Source organism: Lathyrus oleraceus, chromosome 3, assembly GCF_024323335.1.
Source record: "Lathyrus oleraceus cultivar Zhongwan6 chromosome 3, CAAS_Psat_ZW6_1.0, whole genome shotgun sequence".
Classification (NCBI taxonomy): domain Eukaryota; kingdom Viridiplantae; phylum Streptophyta; class Magnoliopsida; order Fabales; family Fabaceae; genus Lathyrus; species Lathyrus oleraceus.
In genome coordinates this window covers 152,771,926-152,789,804 of record NC_066581.1, presented here as the reverse complement: position 1 = coordinate 152,789,804, position 17,879 = coordinate 152,771,926, and the positions used below count along the sequence as shown (strand labels likewise).

Here is a 17,879-nt window from a genome sequence, read left to right as displayed (position 1 = left end):
CACTCATCTAACTCTGAAATAATTTTAAATTCTTGTTAATAGTATCACTATTTCATCATCACTCTGAGGTTTTTATCATCATCAAAAAGGGGGAGATTTTAAGAACAAGATTCTGTATCTACAACTCATCTCTAAGATTTTGATGATAACAAAGGATGAAACAAGTTAGTAACCTAACATAATTTATCTAAGTGTGCAGGACTCTAAACAAAAAGAGGTCAGATAGAAAGATATCAAACACACACACAAGTCCAGAATGATCACTTAGAAGGTACTCAAGCAGAAGCTCTAACTCTGAACAAAGGAAGCGTACAAAGCTGAACGAAGAAAGAGGTATCAGACGCTCTGATTCTGAAGAGCACACTATAGGGTCTGATGATCTTCCACTCTGATGCAATCAATATCAGGAAGACACTAAGAAACACTGAAGTCAATCATCTCTTAGCATTATCTGAAGATACACACGCTGAACAGAAACTCTGACCTCCGCACACTCTGAATAAAAAATGAACAATATAACTTAGCTGTGAAGTCTTCCACTTATGGCAAGAATCTATCTTTGGAAGAAATTTAACGTGCCCCAAACTGTTTTGGAAAGAACAAAGAGATTAAATTACAATAAACGTCCATAATTGTCAAGATCTTTTCATCCAACGGTCTCCTCATCAAACCCCTATATATAGGATGGATCATCTTCATAAGAATCAGTGAAGCACACAAATATACTGAAAACAATATCAATCTCCTTTCTTGCTCACACGAGTTGTTACTCTAAGTGTGGACTATTCTTTTGTTCGTATTTTGTATGCTTCTGCTTACCTAGAAGCACTAAGCCCATAATTGTATTTTTCATTAAAACTGCTGAATTTTCCTCAAGTGACTTGTGAAGTCTGTAAACTTGAGAGGGCTAAGAGATATTTATCTTATTAGATGCTCAATATTGTAATCTTTCAAGATTAGTGGATTAAGTCCTTGTTGAAGGCGAAATCACCTTGGCCAGGTGGACTGGAGTAGCTTTGAATTTCAAGCGAACCAGGATAAACTTCTGTGTTGATAACTTTACTTTTTTGCGTGTGTTCTATTTGCAAAAGTTTATATTATTCATTAAAACAATTCAACCCCCCCCCTTTCTTGTTTTTCTCAACCTTCAGGTCTTCCCCAAGCAGTTGGTTTGATAACTTTTTCCTCCCCAACGACAATTCAGTTTCTCGAGCCGGGTTTTGTCATCGCCTCCCCAGTTAAGTTGTAAGCACATATTCTCAACGGTTTACATAGATTCAGCACAAGATTTTTATTCCCCATAGGTCGCTAGCAAAGTTCACTCCTGGACCCCGCCAACACTGATTCTTGAGCATTATTTTTGGTCATCTGCAAGGTTATCTCCCATGTGGTATGGTGTTGACCAAAAGATCCCCGCAAACTTGATGATTCAGATCCTCAGCAGATTTTTTCTATCTCCCCAGTCAGGGTTGAGTTGTTTGTGATGGATGACTTATGTTCATCCCTAGCTTTTTCTCAGTTGATGCCTCCATCCTATCAAGATTAGCCAAGTGTTGTAGTGGTGATTCAGATCAATGACATTTATATCCTTCGTGATTGTTTTGTCATCATAATCATCGGTTATATCTACATATACATATACATTCATACATCAGACATTTCATTATGCATTATTATCGCATTTTGATTCCTTTTTTTTCGATCCTCTGCTATGGTGACATTATTCTTCCCCATACAAATTGGGTGCGTCTGTCCTCCCTCAACTATAGGGTGTCATCCCCTTAAGTAGAAAAGATTTAACCTTTCTCATTCCCCACTGAGTTATTTCCTCGTGGACGATTATCATTTCAGCTTCCTCCCTAGTTGATTATCTAGATGGAACTACTCCCCCTGAGTTACATCCTCACTTGGTCGAGTCTTTGTTTTACTATTTCTTTCTACCACTTACCTAGATAGATGCTTAGGTTCCTCAAAAGTTTATTACCCATTAATTGGTAATATTCTTCTCTATTTGCGAGTACCTTACTTTTACCCAATACTCGGTAACAGTAATCTACTTCCTCTTATTTTTTCCCAGCGGATTCGTTTTGCTTTCCCCATGTAGTCTATCCTTGATATGTTCATATTAACTGATGATGGATATTCCTCCCCCGTGAGTCTATCCTTTATATGTTCATCTTAACCAATGACAGATATTCTCCTCCTTTGGTTTTTACCCAGTAAAAAGGTAGATGTAATCCCTATTGCTTTTCCCAGAGAGTTAATCCTTGATATGTTCATCCTAACCGATGACGGATTTTCTTCTCTCTGCGGTCTTCTTCCCAGTAACCGGTAGTTGTAAATCATGTTTTCCCCTTTTGAGTCTATCCTGGATATTTTCATCCTAACCGGTGATGGATATTCTCTTTTTGGTATTTTATCCAGCAACTGATAGATATAATTCATACTTTCCCCGACAGTATATCCTTAATATGTTCATCCTAACCGATGGCGGATATTCTTCCCTTTGAGTCTATCCTTGATATGTTCACTTTAACCAATGACAAATATTCTCTTTCTCTGGTCTTTTGCCCAGTAACCGGTAGTTGTAAATCCTATTTGATATTTCCCCTCGCAGGTTATTCTTACCCAGTAGTTGGTAATGAACATACCTTATTTCCTCAGCGAGTCATCCTTGATATGTTTACCCTAATCGATAACGGATGTCCCCCTGTCAGATTATGTTATCCTCTTACCCAGTAACCGGTAATGGATAATATACTTCTCGTACTCCTGTGTTGAAGTTCATTCTTCCCCAGTTGAGTTTGAGTGCGTATTTCCTCAGGAAAGTCGCCAATCCCCTATTTGGTTCGAGTATTTCAGTTTTGTTCGGATTTACCCGCTTCCCCTGCAGATTTTCCCTTTATCCACGGTTGAGTCTTTCCATTGATTTATTTTCATGGAATTACCCTCGTGTCCCCAGCAATTTTTAAGTTGTAGCCTGGCCTATGCACAAGTTTTTATCCCCCAGAGTCTCTGTCTCCCCAATAAGTTTCCCTTATCGAATGCATTATGCTCCTATGGACTTTCAGTCTCTCTGGATTCTTTTTCTTTATGGAAATATTTTCCCCACAGAGATTCCTTTTAACATCGATATCATATGCATCATGAGGTCTCTTAGGGACCAAATTTTGTTTCTATATGTTGTTATTTAAGTCCATTCTACTGAGTCGATACGAAGATTTTAACCTTCATCTCCTCAGCTATAACGCCCTTAAATAAGAGCAGTTGTAAGACCCCAATTTTGACCCTAAGATCCCTCATGCTATCTCATCATATGCATTGGCACTGGGATCACACCTTGGCATCCTCCTTACCCCTTAATTCATTGGGTTTGCATTGGGAGAGATCACCAAGCATATTTTTTATTGTATCATGCTTTGTTTTTCATTATTTACTAACCAAAATACCAAAAATATGTCAATGTATAGTTTGTTACTTTTATAGGTAGTGTGTGCATGCTCACCTATGCACTATCAAGCTCATATCTAGGGTTTAAGACCCTCAATACAAGGATCTCAATCAAGAAGTGGTTGAAATTGGCTCTAGGCATCATATATGGGTCCTCATGGTCTTCACATTCCGTTTTGATCAACAACTCATCAAAAGTTTGAAGTTTGTTTGCGTTGGAAACCCTAATTCATCTGGGTATCTTGTGTGACTTCTTCAACAAGTTTCTTCAACAATTGATCAAATATTTCAAGGGATATTTCATACTATATTATCTTATGCATATATGACCCTCCATGAGTCCCAAAAGTCAAGAGAATATGAAGCTAGCAAGTTGGTTCATGGTGGTTGACCAGAGAAAGTCAACTGGTCAAAACTAAGGTTATCTAGACCCTGTCTCCTACAATTGTTTTCATATGAAAAATAATTCCAAGATAAAATTACTCAAAATTACCTTCCAAACAACTTTAATGTTGAAGTCAAGATCTAGTTTTTCTTGGAAAGTCATTTTTTATGGTGAAATATTATAGGTCATTTTGTCTGAACCCTAGTTTGGATGTCAACTTGCCAAGACCATAACTTGCTCAAATTTTATGAGATGAAATCAATTAAAATTCCATGATCAAATTCAAGATGTCTACTTCAACTTTTATGTTTGGAGGAAGTTCAAATTCAACTTGAAAATGCATGTGCCAATAGGAAACATTATAGGGTATTTTGGGCCAATACCATTGAACAAGTGATTTTCCTCAACTTCTAAAATGCATAACTGCTTCATGCCAAATCCAAATGAGGTAAAATTTGTGACCAAATTGAAGAGGTTTGAAAGATATATAACTTTTATTAAGGAACTTTCTCATTTGAAGTTCATAGAAAAATTTATTCAAGGTGGAAGAAGTGAACATTTGACTTGGGACTTAGAAAATTTTCAAATATGTTTGATTTCCCAAACTTCCACCTCAAAATTAATCATGATCCAAGCTTCATATGAAAAAGTGTTCAACATTAAAGTTGTTCCCTTTGATCTCACCTTTCCAAAAAGTCCAAGATCACTTTATTTGGCCAAAGAATGAAGGACTTGCGCATGGGTGAAATTTGAGATACCATTTGGATGATTTTCACTTCCATATTTCATACACGAATGCATGACCACAGGACATGATTTCAGCATGATTCTCACTCATTTTTGGACCTGAATACATCACTTGATGGGCCTATCACACGCCCATGCAAGCATACAAGAGAATTACTCAAATGTTTCCATTTTTGGAAGTGTGTGGAAATGAATCTCTTTGGCTATAAATACAACCCTCATTGCTCAGAATTAAGGACCTCATGCCCAAGCTTTGAACCTGTAATCCAAACCCTCTATATTAAATGATAATCTTGAATGTTTTCATTTAAAAATTGAGTTTCAAGTCTCCATCTGTTTTGAGATTGGAACTCCAAGAGTCCAGACTATTTCTTGATCCTAATCACTTCCAACAAGCTTCTGAAGCAAGGCCAAGCACAATTAGAATCAAGATCGAGCAAGTTTGAAGCTCCATTGAAGGTGAATTTTCATAAACTTCATCTCTTCGATTCTCCCTCAATTCTCCACCATTCTTTGTGATTTTTAGTTGTCTGAAGTCCTATCAATATAGGCAAGAAGATTGAGTTGCTTTGAGGTCAAATCGAAGCAACTCAGTTCATGATCCTCAAAATTCAAATCCCTGTATCTTTTTATATACTTGGAATTGGAGAAAATTGAGGCCAGATATGACCCTGAGCATTTTTCCTTCAAATTAGTGTATTCACTTTTCATTTTTCTTGAAGTTGAGCCTGAACCAGACCAGTGGTGATAACCGGAGAAGATGACCGGAGCTAGGGCTCCGGTGGTGCGCTGGATCAATCCAGGCCATTTGATCTGGTTCTCATGTTCTAATCTCACGGGTTCAAAGTGATTACCATGTGTGTGCATGCATTGATTGCAGTGTCTGGTGGAAACGCGCGCTTGGCCATCAGATTTGCCACCTCAATTAATGAGGGAGATCTGGTGGCCCTTGTTTTTTTTATTTTCTTTTTATTTTCTGATTTTTCATTTAATCCTTTTATTTTGATTAATTCATATTAATTTCATTTTTAATCCAAAAAATATGGGACTTTCACCAAAAATCTTTAAATATTTTCCCCTTTCATTTTCTGAATTAAAATTTTTTTTGGAATAATTTTGATATTTTTCATGAATTAACTGTTTTTGTACATATTTTTAATTGTTTAAAAATACTTCTGACTTTTCAAAAATCATGAAATTTTTTGTCTAAGGTCCTTTGACCTTGTTTGACTAAGGATAAATCTCTCGACCATTTATTTGGTGTTTTGAAGAGGTTTTAGGTTTTGACCAAACTAAATTTAATTTAAATGCATTTTAATTTGATTTTTTAATTGATTAATTCTGTAGAAATTGTATTGAGCCATTTTTATTCACTTGTGATGTTTGACTACTTGTTTGGGCCTTGGTCAAGGTTGATTTAACTTTTGTTAAGTTAAAATCATTGGATTTAGGGGATTGATGAAATGTACATTTCTTCTCCCAAAATGAATGAATGATTTTAATTTGATAAAATTCCTCCCATGACCAATTTGTTTTTCTCTCATCTCCCCTCCCTCTTCATATTCAATCCCATTCTCTCCCATCCTTTCCATTTACCAATGAAGTCTCAATATCCTAAGGCTAATTGGTTCATCAATAACCTTGTGTTAGATGAACCAATACAAGTATGGATGAGATAGGTCCATCCTTTGATCTTTTTCTTCTTTATGTCTGGTATGTTTTAGGAGTATGGTTCATTATACCATATCTCTAACATGCATTAACACCAAAATTTCTATTGCCAGACCTCAGATAGTTGTGACTTCTACATAAGTCCAATTACGATTGCTTAACATACAGCTAAATTTTGACCCTAAAGGCATATCATTCTAGTATGTGAGATTGTAATTCTCCCCCCTTTCATGGTATTGTGTGGAAACTTGACATTTTTTCCTTCCTTTGGAAGATGTCTTGGTTCAAGGATCCATGCTTGTGAATAGAGGGTTGAGTATTCTCCAAAGAATGACTTAATCAATTGAAAAGCAAGACATCACTAACATCTAATCAACTAACATTTGACTAACTTTTATTATTATTGATTTTATTTTCAAGTAATTTACTTTATGCAATTTAAATTCAAGTCATTTATCATTTCATTTGCCATTTACATATCATTTAACTTGTTTATATTCATGTCATTTTCACTTTGCTCACTTGAGCCATATATTGTGATTGTATATATTTGTTTGTGTATTTTGTTTGTGTTTGTGGTTTTAGGACCTTAAAATACTTAATAAACAACAAAAACCCTAAAAAATACTTGTGTGGACTGTTGGATTTGATCTGAGCTTTTGGGCTTAGAGTTATGCAATATTCCCTATGCAAAAGGACTTGGCCAATGCCAACATTTCTGAAACCAAGTTATTGTGATTTGAGCTTTCATCTGATGCAAGTATTGGGATCCACATGAATTCATATGTTATTTGGTCTTTATGTAACTGTTACTTTGAACTTGTGTCTAATGCCTTATTTTGAGCAACATCAAGGAGTATGTCATCTGATACTTGAGAAGATAAAGAAGACTGTTAGCTGTGAAGTTGCTTGCTTGGACGTGGCCATCTTTATTTGATGCCTTGATTGATATTGCTAATTGCTTGCTGATTATTGCTTGATTCAAAGTCCAAAGGGAAAGTGGGTTTTCTATATGACATTCTTGTCTGTTGGATTGCATCCCATTGGTCAGATCTTTTCAACTCTTAACTTTTAATTTTATGCTTAGGATTAGTCTCTTCATCCCATCCCACTTCTTAAATTTCAAAATCTCTCCCCCTTTTCAAAAATCTTCTTTGCTTGTGTTTTTCTTTAAAAAACTTAGACTATATTGCAAATTAGAAACTTTGGTCTTATGCCATTGCACTTTTAAAACTCTTTTCTTAATTAAACTTGCAAAAGAACTTAACCCTATTGACTTAAAATTTCAAAAGACAAAAAGAACTAACACTCATTCAAACTATTGGGCCCCTTTTTAAACTTAAAATTTTGATTAAAAGGAATCCACTCATTTTGAAATTGATACCACGAACTACGAGGTTTTGATCCCTCATTTTTATGTTGGTACGTAGGCACAAGTCCGAAGGTCTTGTCAAACACAAAAACATAATCAATGAATTCTTTTCTCATCCCCGCATTCTATTTTTCTCAAACATCTTTTTATACTAAAAACACATACGCACATAAAAACGGGCTCCCTAGGAGTACCTAGGACACTTTGGGTGCTAACACCTTCCTTCTGTGTAACCAACCCCCTTACCTGTAATCTCTGGCATTTCATTAGTTTTGATTTGGAAACTTCTTATCCTTGGGTTTTGTTCGTACTTTTCCCTTTTCCTTTGGAAATAATAAAAGCGCGATGGCGACTCTGGTTTTATTGATATTAAGTTTATCCATAACTTTATGGTCATGAATTTACCGCCACATATTCGGCATCCCAGAGACCATTACCACAGATCAAGGTTCGGTGTTTGTGGGATAGAAAATGCAAGAGTTCGCTGCCCAAATGTCCAGGTCGAAGCAACCAACAAAGTAATAATAAGTCTAATTAGAAAACATGTTTCCAAAAAGCCAAAAATATTGGCACAAGAATTTGGACCAAATCCTATAGGCTTGTCGAACGTCCCCAAAGGAGGCGACAAATTTGACGCCTTTTTGACTAACATTTGGGCACGATGCCATATTACCAATAGAAATTTGTTTGCAGCCCGTCAGAGTACAACGCCAGAATGATCTTCAGTCAGAACAGTATTGGAAGCTGATGTTTGATGAACTGGTTGATTTGGACGAAGAAAGATTGGTTGCGATGGAAACACTGGCATGATATAAAGAATGTGTGGCCAAGGTATACAACAGAAGGGTAAGAGAAAAAACCTTTGTAGTGGATTGTTATGTTTGGAAAGTAATCCTGCCTATGGATCGAAAAGATCGAACTTTAAGAAAATGGTCTCCAAAATGGGAAGGACCGTTTCAGATAATCCGAACATTTACCAATAACGCTTATGAGATCCAATAACTTGGTATGGATAAAAGGGTTTTGAGAGTTAAGGGAAATATTTAAAGAGATATAAACCTATGCTACAAGAAATCCATATCCAAACATGACGAAATTCATTAATTCATTAGGTGGCCCAAAAAGGCACTACAAAAATGGTCGATTGACCTTATAGGATGAAAACAAAAGAGATCAGGCGGGAAATCTAGATTTGAAATCCTCAAAAGAAGTTATCTCATGAACAATCCTATTGTCTAGATAAACCTTCTTTCTACGCAGTTGTTTGATGTCAACCTCAATTTTGAGTGATTTTTCCCTATGGGAGATTCCCTTCAGAACCTCGCGGTTGACAGCCTCTTGCGCTGGAAGCTCTTCAGCCGTCTCTAAGGAATCCTTTTGCACTTCCACATCAGCAATTTTTCTATTCAGTTCAGCTATTCGGGCTTGGTAGTCCGAAATTTGATGGTCGAAGGCTTGTTGTCGACGAAGGCGTTCCTCTTTCTTGGCTTCAAATTTTCTGAGTTTTTGCTCACATGCCTCACTGGAGTCCCATTCAAGCCTTACCTCATTGAGTTTTGTCTTGATTTGAAGGTCAACATTTTGACGAAGGTAAAGGTCCTTGACAAATTGAGTGAAGAAGGCCTCAAACTCGACAAAATACTTGACCATCGAGGCAGGAAGGTCATGAAGTGCAAGCAAGTCAAGAAATTTGAAAATATCACGGACTGGCCCTTCTTCTATTTCAAGAGCAGGTAAATAGTCACTCTCGAAGAGTGACGCCTTCAGTTGTTGAAGTATGAAAGTGACCTCAGCATTCAGCTCCGAGGAAGGAGCCACGATCAAAGACGGAGGTGGCGCGTCGGTCGAAAGACGACGGTGTTGTTGTAGTTTTCGAAGGGCCTCCACGGGGTTCCGTTGTTTGATAATCCTAATCTCACTCGAAGTTAAAACACTGTTGGACACAGTTTCGTCAACATTATTTGGCGGATTTAGAGTTGGTGGGGAAACAAGATTTTGTTGAACCACTAGTGAGGCACTCTGGAACTCAGCTTGCCATTATGGACTTAAGACAATGTCGGCAGATGGATTGTCGGTCTTATCTTTTGCCACAATTTCGGCCGGAATTGGAGAGGCCACAGGTTCTTGGAAGATGGAAATATTAGAACTCACGACGAAAAGAAACCCACCGTTTGTTGAGGTAAAGATGGATGAATACCAGAAGGACCACAGGAGGTGGAGAAACGGTAGGAGTTCTCTCTAAATCACGAGGGGTGAAAGCTTCCTCGAGGTCATCTTGGATTGCAGGAGTCAAAGTCGAAGGAGCCACCTTTGATGGAGTTTTTTTTGTCTAAGCCTTTCTTCTTCAGATAGGAGTATGGGGTGTTCTGGGCAGTGCCTTTGACGTCGGAAAAATGTGAGAATGCACACTAACATCGGACTCCTCATTGTTGACTAAAGGTACTTCTTCAGGGACCTAAATTTCAAGATAAGTGATAAAGTAATGAAAGTTGTTAAGGTGAAAAATCTTGATGACATTGATGCGTAATACTTGAGAATTGGGAGTCGAGGGCGCCCGTTGTTTCTTAGAAGGCTTGGCTAGAGTTGGCTCAGATGAGGGAACGAAACTCTTTCGACCCTAATAATAGAAACTTTCAGTTTTTACATCCACAAGAAAAGAGGAAATGAAATTAGTAACATATATCTTTTTGGGGGCTTCGTCGACATGGTCAGTTTGGATCATATGGTCGGGAGCATTAACAGGCGGTGGCGGAGGCAGTATGTCACCGACGGTGGTGGATAGAGCGTCAACCATATTTTGAAGGAATTGGTCACTAGGAAAGGAATGACTCTGGTAGGTGGCCCACCATTCATCAAAATCAATTGTTGTAAAAAAAGGATTGTTGAAATTTGAACACCAGAAGTTCATAACATTGAGTAGATTTGCAGAAACGAAGGCAAGCTTTGTGGTTATCAACATTTTACGATCAACCAGACCACACAATATCGGTCACATGTGATACCAAAGGCTTCAAAACCATTTGACTTAAACCAAATTGGCGAGCTACCAAATTGGGTTGATAGCTCATGAAACCGTACCCATTTGACCCTGTTTCAATTATGTAAGATAGCAATGTAGGAGTCAAAAAGGCTCTCCATATTGCGTTTGACCGTGTTGTGGCCTATGTAGAGCCACCCGGAAAAGGATATTTAAACCACTTTGGGCCGAAGGTTCGATCAGCGAATGGAGCCATGCCATGAGCAAACTTATTTACTTCGATGAACATATTAAGGTAGTTCATGAAGAGATGTTTGTTAGGAGTCTGTTGGCATGTTGTCAAAGCCAACCTAGCCCCTTCGATTGGTCGATCTTCATTCAAATCTTTGTTTTCTTAATCAGAAGGACCAGTAGTCGAGGTTGTTATCTCTTTAAAAGGATTTGTTTTTGAAATTGCTCCTTTTGTATTATTTCTTCTTGGTTAGGGAGAAAGCTTGGGTTTTGGTTTTGAAAATATTTGAGTATTCTCGCTATTTTCTGAACTTTCGTCCTCAGCCAAGTTCTCACTGGTTCCAATGCAACCTGAAAAGTTGGTAGGTTAATTTCTACCAAATCATTGAAACCATAAGAAGGAAATCATATGTGTACCTATGTCGGTGCAGTCTTTGTGGATTTCTTATTTTTCTTAGGTTTAGTGGTTGAAGGAGACATGAATCTCGTTTTCTACTCTGAAGCGAAGATGTCCTATCAAAAATCATCTCAAAATTAGCCTACTCAAGAGATGGAGGAAACACTTACCTTTTTCTTTTGGATTCTTCTTCTTTTTTGACCTCAGGTGCATTGGATGAGCCTTTGATATTTATCTTGTCTTTTGTTTCCTTTTCACCTGTAATGAAAATATATATGAAGTCGAAGGGATAAAGAAGTGACAAGTATGAAAATAATAATTGATTGATACATACCTGCTTTCCTCTCAGAATTTTCTTACAACTTGGAGAAGGCGGTCGATGTCTCTTTCGAAAGTTTTCTTATGAGAAGCTACTTTGAAAATGGTTCGACCACCAACTATCAAACTCCATTATGGAGTAGAAGTACGGTTGGAATTGGAAGGTGTGCATTTCAAGAGCTTGTTGAAGAATGAATGCCATGCAATCTCTATATTCCTGAGTAGAAAACTTCCTTTCCAACTAGCATATGTCGTTCTCCCAGGTATAAAGAGACTTTTGTAGCATTTGGTTGAAGCCAAATTGCCTCTCCACTAGATTGAGTTGGTAGCCGATGAATCCAAAGCCAGCAGTCCATGTCTCGATATGTGTGAAAAGGAGTGTAGGAGTTAGAAATTTTGCCCAAACAGAATTCGACATTGCAGCAGCAGAGGGAGTCACGCCGGGAAACCTGTTTCGAAACTAGGTTGGGCCAGCGCAAGTATCCACAAAGAAGGCCATGGTAGAAACGAAGGTTTTTGATTCGAGTAACGTGTTAATATACTTCATGAAGGTTATTTCTGAACGAGTATCATATGGGGTAGTTAGGGCAAGTCTAGTGCCTTCAATGCTTCTATAATCATTCTCTTCCATCAAAGCTTTTGACATGGTCATCTGTACCTTTGGTTCAAATTTGGCATTCAACCAAAGTTGTAGAATTTACAAGGGGCCAGAAGAAGGTATTTTTTGTTGGTTTCAGGGAGGTGTTTCAGTTTATAGGAAGCGATACCTATCGATTGATATAAAGTGCCTAAGAGTAACTTTCCAAGAGAGATCTTTCGACCTTCATGGAGTTGGATTGCTAATGGGACATATTTTTTGGCTATTTGTAAATAACAGGAACAAAATAAAAATTAAAAAAGCCAAAGAGTCAGAAAAGCTATATGTTCTTGGTCGGAGACCTCTTTAGTTTTTTTCTTATGATGGTCGATGATGTAGTTTTTAAAGTTGAGACGTTCGAAGACAGACTCATTTACAGTTTCCATGATAGAGGTGAATGTTTCACCTATAGGTCGAAGTCTCGTGATAGCTTCTACGTCGAACAATGTTGGGGTAAGAATTCCACATGGAAATTGAAATGTGTTGGTCAAACCTTCCCAAAAGAAGATCGACGTAAGCAACATGGCATATACCTAAGGCCAGTTCTAGATAATTGGATTACATCAAAGATACCTAGGTCTTACCATTATTTTTTCCTACTGTTTTGGATCTTGTCGAGCTAGGCTATATACTCCTTATTTTGAGATGGAGGCATTGATCGAAAAACACACATAGATGTTTTGATGAAGGTTAGGTCGAGGGAGCATTCTTAGAATGCAGAAGGCATAACGACAAGATAGCAGGCGAAAAGTTTCTCACCTTCCTAGGGTGCGACTTAGCCATTGGAAACAGACCTAAGAATGCCAAGAATTTATCATAGAGGGAGAAAGGAATGAGTACATGCTTAGCCTAGATGATGATTTTCTCTTTGGCCAATGGTGGTTCAGGTACAAAATTTCTTCCCTTGTCATCTTTTGATGCCGGAATCATGAATGCCAAAGGATTTTTACCATTTTCCATTTTGATAGTTGAAGTGGAAGCTTCCATGTTTGAGTTTTGAAAAGCTTAGTGCGAGAGAGAAGGGTTTTGCTGCGTAAAACATTGTGAATGTAAAGTGGGAGTGAAGAAGATTGAAAAGGAGTACGAAATGGGTATTTATAGAAGTGGTTTCTCTACAAATGTGAGACACATGGAAAATGCGTGTTAAGCTGAGACGTTTCATTCTCAAGAAATGGAAGAGTTGATGGGAGTTATTCAATCGTGCAAACCCACGATCTCCTAGAAAATAGGAGTAATGATGAAACTTTGAAGAAATCTATTGAAAATGACAATTTGCATTAAAGTTGTAATGATGACACTGATGTCAGCGGAAAGGTTTGAATAGTGTCAAAAATTCCACTTTTCTCCTTTTGATTAAAAGAAAAGTTTAAACATGGCATTTTGTGGGGCAATTTGTTACCTCGCATTTTCAACACCAACCTTAATTTTAAGAATTTGGAATTTTTGGAGACTTTAATGATTTGAATTCTTCTTAGGTCGAAATGGTCATCCGACCATGAGATCAGGCATGTGTTTTCCTACAAACTGATTTTCGTCAAATGATGTTGCTAACCTTTGTCTATTTTCCAAGCATTTAGAGACCGGAAATTTATTAGTTTTTTTCTTAGTGAAATTCTAAGTTTTTACACATGATGTTACTTCACACGACCAAATGAGGCAAATGGATAAGATCAGACATTTATTCAAGCACACATGGAAGCTTGTCGAAAGCGGAGATTGTATGAAATCGAAGACGTGACATGATTTGTTGTATCGACCGTTACAGAAGATTATGTAAGGACTAGTATAAATAATGTTCACTTATAGGTTTAGAGGTCCGCAATTGTATACAAATTCTAAAAACTCAAATTGTCCAAGTGTTAGTGAGAACATAATGTTCTGAGAATGTATGTATACATGTTCCGTTTTATGAATTAATGTATTTACTTTCAAGTCATTTATTGCTTTTCTGGAGTTTATTTTCAAAAAATTTACTTTCGACTTTAAATGTCAACATACTTCAAACTCATAATTTTTGCACTATATATCCTAAGATATTTTCAAATTTAATTATTTAAATGAAATTAAACTTATTCTTATTTATCAAAGTCCGCATTAAAAAAGTTAATGGTGTGTTGATAAAAAAGTTGATGGTGTGTTGATGTGTGTGACTTTGGAGAAATGAGGTACTATTCAAGGTTGGGTGAATTATTTTTAAAAAATATTAAACTAGTAGCATGACCATAGTTGGTAGCAAGATTTAAAATTGAGTTTAGTTATTCAGCTTGGTGTTTTAACCCTTTAGGTTGTCTCCAAAGTGATAGTTGATCTGTAATGGGTTTGAGTACTAATTATACTCAATTTATACAATATTTTTTGTTAAATAGGTTCAATTAATACATTTTTTTTATAAAATAAATGTGGTTTTAAATTTTTAAAGATTTTATATAAAAATGTCAATTTAGTCGGGAAAACTCATAAGATTTTAGTTAGACACATATTAATCATAAAATAATATTTAACTTTTGTATATAATAATAATTTAACTCAAATTAAAACAATATATATATATATATATATATATATATATATATATATATATATATATATATATATATATATATATATATATGAATTTAGCCTTTAATAATTTGCATGTATAGTATAGGATCGGTCCTGAGCAAGGGTAAAACGGTTCTTAATTCAAGACCACTAAATTACGGGGTCTCATTTTATTTTTTTAAATAAAATATATATTTAATAATCTATTAAATAAATTATAAAACGAAAATTAATCATAAATTTGTTATTAATTAAATGGTAGAAGATTGATTTTTAAATATGATGATAAAATTATTGGTTCAATACTTTTTATTATACATTTTTAGATGTAATCATTGTAAGGCTAATTTATGTAAAAAAATTCTTTTGTCTAAAACTTCTTTCATTAGTAATTTATAATCTCAATTTAGTAACTTTCACCTGTGAATAAATTTATATTAATCTTCGTTTATAAATTATATTTTTTATTAGAAATTCATTTTTATTATATATATATATATATATATATATATATATATATATATATATATATATATATATATATATATATATATATATATATATATAAAAGTCGGTCCAAGGTTAAGACGGGCTAGGAGAATTTTTCTTTTTTAATGAAATTTTAGGCCTCCAAAACCATCAACTTTAGCATTAAACAACTTTAGCATTAAACAAATATAATACTACTAACTTTCAATTGTAACCTTAATTCGAAAAACATCAACTTTAGCATTAAACAAATATAATACTACTAACTTTCAATTGTAACCTTAATTTAGTTGGTGAGAGAATGAAAATAATACCAAGTCATATGCTCGATTTCTTGTGAAGTCATAAAGGTTATTATTTTCTTGTTTTCTTTTTTCTATTAGAACTAATTTCTTCTTTTTGGATATTTGGTTTTTTTACTAACAACTAAAAAAGAATGATTTTTTTATTAAATCCCACCTTACATTATTATTATTATTTAATTTTAAAGTTAAATATATTATTATTTTAACTCTTCCGTTACACTAAAAAATAAAACATGAATATTTTATATAAATTAAAGTTATATTCAATTCATTATTTTAACATATACAATTTTATTATCAAATAATTTTAAATTTTAATTTTGTAAAATTTAATTAATTAATTATACTTTTTTTAATAAACAAAAAATATTTAAAATAAATAATAAATAAAAAAGTTTAGTTTAACCAAAATAATACGAGAATTTACTACATAATTCGTTATTGAAAAATAAGTTAGTGTTCTATTACTGAAGTCAACAAATAAATATCTAATTACGATTTTAATATTGATTTCACAACCGATCCCAAAAATATCTTAAAACACTTCTCAAAAATAAAATATTTTAATTATGAGGAACGAAAAAAAAAAGTATTGTTTTGATATTTGGCTTATGTTGGGTTGGCCTTGATATATATATATATATATATATATATATATATATATATATATATATATATATATATATATATATATATATATATATATATATATATATATATATATATATATATATATATATATATATATAAAAGAATCTAATGCTATATAGAAGTAGGATTAACTAGCTAGTAGCATTCTATGATTCTGAAAGGTGTTGTAGACACCACTTAAGCTATTATGCTTCTCCAGCTAGTAAATAAAGTTTTATACGTGGACATGTACACTTATCAGTTACTTCCATTTTATTCTTTTCCTTGCATTGTAATCATTTTTTTCCTTTTTCCTTCTAACTCTTTTGCATTGTAAAGTATACACTCGATGGCTATAACGAAGAAGAAACAAAGTCACAAGTTTAATTTGGTTCACTCATTTCCTCGTGCCAATGAAAATGAAAGGCAAGTAGCAAAAAAGTACCACAAAAAAATATACACGAAAATATTACTGTCTTCTTGTCTAACGCAAAATAGAAAAAAGATGCCCTACAAAATTTATTCAAGATAGGAATCACCTCTCATTTTTGGAAAACTATCACTCTCCCTTAGATTTTGTGATTTTTAACAGAATCCAAACTCAAGTTGATGCGTACGTACATCCAATTGAACACTTCATTTTCTTTTGAATTATGTGAAATGAAAATAAATAATAATTTCTCTTGACTCTATATATATCTTCATGTTCCTTCTTCAATTCTTATACTCATCATTAATCTCAACAAATTCTAGAGAAAGAGTTTACTATATATCCAGGTTAGTGCTAATGCTATACATTATCTTGAAATCTACATATATATGGTATATTTTGATGTATTAAGAGGAAATATTTTTTTTTTGTGTAGACGTGAAAAGTTGCAATATCTAAAAGAAAAATCAAATGGCATCACATGAAAACTTTGCATCCAAGTTAACAGCACTGGTTGTAGATGACACTGAAATCATTCGAAAAATTCATCAAAAGATGTTGAATAGTTTAGGAGTGAACGAAAAATGGGAAAGAAGCATTGGAAATTCATAGCTATGGACAAAAATTTGACCTTATTCTCATGGATAAAGATATGCCTATCATGAATGGCGTTGAGGCAACGAAGGAACTTCGTGCGATGGGAATTCGTAGCACTATCGTTGGAGTGTCATCACATTCCATGGAAGAGGAAATAGTCAAGTTTATGGAAGCTGGACTAGACGAGTATCAAGAGAAGCCTTTGAACAAAGTGAAACTTAGTTCTATTCTTGACAAGATCAAACACAATCTCATATCCAAGTGAAGATCCAATACAACTATGTGATGGATGCAAGTTATTGAACAATATGTAGTCTTTGTATTTCTTTCCAATTTCCATGTACTTTTTTTCATCCTTTGGATCCTTTTGTAGCTCTATGTTAAAAAATAATAATAATTCTACCTTTTTTGAGTTAATTCTTATGGCCAAATCCTATTGAGTAGAAAAAACTTTCAATACGTAATACTTGTAAGATACATGTTGAAATGTTGAGTCTCTAACACCAATACAATATACATATTAACAAATTAACAAATGTTCCATTTTTTTCTTATTTGTTTCAACACAAATTTTATATTTCTCTAGACAAATCTAAAAACACATCTAGAAAAGTTAAAGATAGATAAATATATCAGTAGAATCAATGTTGTTCAATTAATTGTTAAATATATATTTTAAACTTTTTTTAACAATAAATAGAT

The 17,879-nt window shown here is 34.5% G+C and overlaps 1 pseudogene; it reads left to right on the top strand.

Annotated features, from left to right (window-relative positions):
• Positions 1-16,933: 16,933 nt before the first annotated feature.
• On the top strand, positions 16,934-17,594 carry LOC127125930 (two-component response regulator 24-like; annotated as a pseudogene).
• Positions 17,595-17,879: the final 285 nt, after the last annotated feature.